The following is a 6,000-nucleotide window of genomic DNA, read 5'->3' as shown; positions in this document are numbered from 1 at the left end:
CTTTCTTTAAAAACCTGTACTTTGTATAGAGTGGATACTGCATTAAATACTTCCCACCCATTACATCCAGTAACTCTTTATGAATGAGGCAGGTTTTGCAATTAACCAGACTTGGCAGATGAGAAGCAGAGACTCAGAGAGATGGGGGCATCTTCACCAGGGTCACATGGTCAGCAAGTGGTTATGCTCAGACTGTAACCCGGGTCAGTTCGACTTCCTACCCTGCCTTAGGCCCCCAATCCCTCTTTTCCCTTCACTGGCTGATAGACCAGTTAGTCTGGTGGAGGCTGCCTGGATCTGTGGGGAGGCAGGCAGTGAGGTGGAGTTAGGCTGACCCAGGATGCTCTGCTGGTACTTCCCCAAAATCAGAGGAAGTGAAGCCCTGTCACACTGAGACCATCTGGGCCTCATGGGCAGCAGCACCTTGGATCTAGGATCTGGGTGAATTAACCTCCTCCAGTGCTCATCTCTGCCAGAGTGTCTGGCCTCTACACCCACTGAGAGGTTGCTTGTCCTGCTGCCTGTGAGCCCCTGGGCTGCTGACTTGCAGGTGCCTGTTTCCCATTCATCATCCACACGGTCACCAGCCTTCCTCATGGGCTTCCCCTCTCTGTAGTTCTTGAAGCTTTTACAGCATTGTCGGCATCCGCCTCCAGTATCAGTGGCCCCACTGGAGAGTCTGCGAAGTGCTTTTCTCATAAAACATTTTATATTCTCCTCTCTGGGATTCATATCATCCTTATCTCCATCTTTCCAATGAGAAAAACTGAACTCTGATGGTAAAAATACATTAAAACACCCATGGTCACAAAACTAGCCAGTGGCATTGGCGCTCAAGGTCGTGGTCTTTACCCTCCCCCAAGACATGCCAGTGTTGCAGAGTAGCTGCCATTTTGTTATCATCTGTGTGTTCCTTAATCAATCCTCTAAGTTTTGCAGCTGGGGAAAATATTGCTCAGAGGGGTCAGGACAGGCTCGGGGGTCTCATAACTTGTGGGTCAGAGAACTGGGAGGCAAACTCAGGTGTGTGTGATCCACGCTGTTACAGATGGAACTGCGTGTCCTCCAAATTCGAGTGTTGAAGTCCTAGCCCATAGTATCTCAAAATGTGACCTCATCTGAGACCAGGGTTGTTGCAGGTGTAATCAATTAAATTAAAATGCACTCATACTGGAGCGGGAGGCCTATAATTTATTGTGACTGATGTCCTTTTAAAAAGGGGAAATTTGGACACAGACACGCACACAGTGACACCACCATGTGACATTAAAGGCAGAAATTGGGATGATGCTTTTATAAACCAAGGGATGCCCGTGATTCTCAGCAAACCACCAGAAGCTGGGAGACAGGCCATGTTTTAGTTCAGCCAGGCGTGTTGCTGGCTGAGGTGGGGGCAGGAGGAGAGTGCTTTTGTTGCAGAAAAATGTGTTACAGCTCAGTGTTACAGCTCGGTGTTACAGCTCAGTGGTGACAGCAACCTGGATCCAGGCGAGAGACCAAGCAGCACTCTTGAGAGTTGGAGAACACAGGCTTATTACGCCAGTGGGCCCAGAGGAGTTAACACTCCAAGCTCTGGACCCCGGCTGTAGGTTTACACAGGCTTTTATAGGCTGCCAGTTTACACTTTGCAACATCATATGCAAATAATGTATAACAAAAGTTGACTAGGAGCAAGCTTTGTAGAAATGGACCAATCAGGAGTTAGCTCAGGGAACCAATAGAATTTTAGGGGTAAGTTCCCCTTTCCTAGAAGTAAGCCATTTCAGAGGCAAAAAGTGAGACAGATCCGCTGGGCCAGGGAACCAGATGGTGCTACTACTACTACAGGAGAGTAGTAGCCCTGCCTGGGGGTCCTACCGGTGTTTTTTATGGGGCTTCCCACCTCACATTGGTGGTAGAAGCAAAATGCAGCCTTGCAGCTTCAGCCAGCATGATGCCTGTGGAGATGTGGGCAGACTGCTCCGAACTCCCTTACTCCAGAGAGGCTGAGTTTTGGAACGTTGGTTACACTAGAGCGTCTGATCTTCAGGGGGCCCAGGAGGACCATGGAGATGGAGAAATGCTGGACTGACTGCTAGGAAATGACTCTGCCACTCATCCTGCTGTGTGACCTTGGGGAAACCTCCTGCCTTCTCTGGGCTTCAGTGAAAAAGTTTGACTAGATGATGTTTAAGGGTCCTAAGAATCAGATCTAAAGGAAGAGGAAACAAAGGAAACCTTGTCATTTGCAGAAATCAAAGAACTCACTTAGGAGCACTCTTTTCCAACTTGGTTTCAGGTGTATTGACGAGGCCAGCTGTCTAATTACTCAGCGTGCCAACCACCAACTCTTTATTCCCTTGACTTATTTTTTTTAATTGAAGTATAGTTGGTTTCCAATGTTGTGTTAATTTTTGGTGTTCAGCATTGTGATTCAGTTATATATATATATATATATATATATATATATACCTTTACATATTCTTTTTCATTATAAGCTATTAGGAGATACTGAATATTGTTCCCTATGCTATAAGTAGGACATTGTTGTTTATCTATTTTATATATAGTATAGTGAGTATCTGTAAATCCTAAACTCCCAATGTATCCCCCTACTCCTCTCTTTGTTTTCTATGTCTGTGAGTCTGTTTCTGTTCTTTAAATAAGTTCGTTTGTGTCATTTTTAAAGATTCCACATATAAGTGATATCATATGGTATTCGTCTTTCTCTTTCTGGCTTACTTCACTTATCCTTAGTATGACGATCTCCAGGTCTATCCATATTGCTGCAAATGGCATTATTTTATTCTTCTTTATACTTTGACTTCTAAAGATCTCGTCTCAGGATAATGAGGAGGGTGGTGATGAGGATTATTAATAAACACAATGTACTTATGGGGGAAAAAGAAATGAAAACATTGGGGCTCTCAAGAGGCTTGCTTTGGCCCTTTTGAACGGGGCAGGACTCACTCATGGTAAGATCACTGGCGAGTCTCCGTCTCTCTCTGGCTTCCTTGTCTATGAAGGGAGGGTATTGGACTAGGTCTGTGGTTCTCACACTCTGGTCTCTGGACCAGAAGCACCAGCATCACTGGGAAATTGCTAGACATGTAAATTCTCAGACGCCATCCCAAACCTACTGAATCTGAAACTCTGAGGAGGGCACCCTGGTGATTTGTTTTAACGAGCCCTCCACACTAGTCTGATGCACTCTCAATTCTGAAAACTGCTGGACTGGTGGTCCCTTTGGTCTCCGCTCTGACTGCCTCTGTTTGCTTGTAAGCCCCGTCCATGACAGTGGTCTGCTGTGGGATTCTTGGAGAGAGGGCTGAGAGGTGGGGAAAGAGCCTTTGCTGCGCTCACTTCTCTCCCTTCTGAAGGTTTTGACGCCTCCTTTGCCTCCCTCCTTTCTCTCAGTGTCCTCTGATGACAGGAGCTTATGAAGATGGGGGATTTTCCACGGGCCTGTTTCAGAGGTCCTGGGGAGGAGTTTTAATTGCCAGATTTCACACTGAGGGTGTTAACATTTATTAAAGTCAGCTTCTCTGATTACCTTTTAACAAGGTGGCGACTGTGCATAGGAGATAACGCTGGCCAAAGCCTGGTGGGGCCTCAGAGGAGGCTTAAAATAATCAGGCCCAGGGAAAATAGGAAAGCAGCCTGGTGTAGCGGTGACACAGCATCGGCGCTCCGCCAGGCTGGAGGCGGGGAGGGGGGTCTGGGCTGCCGTGGACAAGGTGGGCATGGGGAGGCGGGATTGGGGGTGGGAGGAAGGGAGAGCCTGGGGATGGTCTGTCCTTCTGGGAACAGAACTGTTCCAGTGCTGGGATCCAGGGAGCCAAGGCTCTGAATACAGGCTCCAGCTTCTTTTGGTAGAAGATCAGAATCTTGCACTTTGATAATTTCAGATGGGTTAGGGATGGGAGCAGATGAACTCTGCTGTTGGGTAGCAGAGAGTGGAAAATGCACCCAAGACCCTGCATCTGATCTCGATTTGCTGCAACTGCCTGGTCCTTTGCTCCAGACCCTTCCTCTCAGGGCTCCTGTTGGGCTGTATGTCCCAGGGGATTCAGACCATGTTCTCCTGATTCTAAAGGCCTAGCCTCCCAGTTACCTCCCAGTCAAAGACTCGTAAAGCTGAAGGGTTCTGGTGTCTCTGGGGGCAATGAGCTGAACCATCTCTGTTCCTTTCTCCCCTCCACTGGGAATGGCTCTAATTTCATCTAGTTTATGCCACGGAGGTTTGAGAAGACAATCTTGCAGAGTGAAAAGAAAAACAACACTGTTGCAGCCCTGAGCTCAGTGTCTGCTACTGCTCTGAGCAGAACTCATGCCCTCTCCCAGCACCCACCTGCTCCTTCTCAGGGTTCCTGTCTTGGTGAAAGGTGGGCCCCGCCCAGCAGGCGCCCCTTCTCTCTCTGCCCTGTTCCAGCGTCCTGTCTATCATTACATACTGCTGATTCTCCTCCCTAGAGGCTCCAGAATCTGTCTCCTTGTTTCCTCCAACAATTATTGTCCTACCTTAGGTTTGGACTCGCAATGGAGGCTCCGAAGTGGTGCTTGTGTTTCCAGTCTTGTCCCCTCAAATCCTTCCTCTGACCAGGAGGGATCTTGTCACATGTCATTCTGAGGTTCTTCCCTTCGGTGCCTCCCTTTTGCCCACTAGGTCCGTGCTTCTGTGGTTCAGAGGTCTGGGCCTTTCCATGAGCCATGCCCGTCACAGCTTGACCACTTGCCGCTCACCCTCTCTGCTCAGCCAAACCAAACGCCTTCTGGTTCCCTCAGTACCTTTTAAGAGTCAGCTCAGGGGCCACTTCTTCTCTGGCACCTCCCCTGACATTCTGGGCAGAGTATAATTCTCTCACCTGCCTGTGCCTGTAGTAAACCTCATATCCTGTAAGATTATAATTGTTTGCATAACTGTCCTCCGTACAAGCCTCTGCATTCCTCAAGGCTACAGAGAGCATAGATGATTCAACTTTGTACACATGACAATAGCAGGTACTTCATCAGGACGCTTGAATTAAATTCTGCAAGGATGCTCAAAAAATCCCTTTCATCCCCTCTCCACTGCTGTTTTCAAAGTGCGCTGGCATTTGCCTGTAGATTGGTGGTCAGAGTATCACTGAGGCTGCTGTGTTGCTGAAATGTGATGAGCCGCTAGTGGGCAGTGAAGGGCTGAGTTATTGTGTGACTCTTCTCCTTAATTGCTGTGTGACCTTGGGTTGGTCACTTGACTTCTCTGGTTTAGTTACTCTACTGGTACATTTGACCACTTGATGTCTTTTACTCAGAAGGATGGAGACCTAGTGGCAATTTCTATCTTCACACATCTCATTACCAATAATATTTATCAAATTTGTCAAATGTCAGGCACCGTGCAAAGGCTGAGCTTGTTATCTGTCTTGTCTTATCTAATTCTTCAAATAGCCCAATAAAGTGGGTATCATTATCCTCATTTCCTGGGGGCTCAGACACATCTAAGGCACACTGGTTGAGCCAGATTCAACCCCTTTAGGGGTTTGATGAAGAGGAAGATGATGTAACTTCAAGGAAAACATGTTCAAGGGAGAGTTGACCATCCACACTCACTACCACGGGCCTTCAGGCCTGGCTCACCTCTGACCTCACCTCATGCACTCTGCCCTTCTGCTGTGCTCTGGCCACATGCAGCCTCTTGCTGTTCCATGCACATGCCAAGATTGTTGCTGCCTCGGGGACTTTGCAGTTGTTGTTCCCTCTGTATGAATGCTTTTCCATCTGCTCTTTATGACCTCATCCCTCATGACCCAGCTCAACTATCACCTTCTCAAAAAGGACTTTCCTGACTCCTTGTCTAAAATATTTCCCTCCCTCCCCAAGCCCCATCCCGACTCATCATTCTGTTAGTTGCTTTTGTTGCACTCTGTGCACTTTGTGCTTATTTTCTTCTTTTCTTTCTTTCTTTTTTTTTAATGTCTTGGAGTCCCCTAATGCCTCAAGTGTAGGAAACCTGAGGGCTGGGGCTTTGTATGTTTTCTG

The sequence above is a fragment of the Camelus ferus genome, chromosome 3, assembly GCF_009834535.1.
Source record: "Camelus ferus isolate YT-003-E chromosome 3, BCGSAC_Cfer_1.0, whole genome shotgun sequence".
In the NCBI taxonomy this organism is placed as follows: domain Eukaryota; kingdom Metazoa; phylum Chordata; class Mammalia; order Artiodactyla; family Camelidae; genus Camelus; species Camelus ferus.
Note: the sequence above shows the minus strand (reverse complement) of the source record.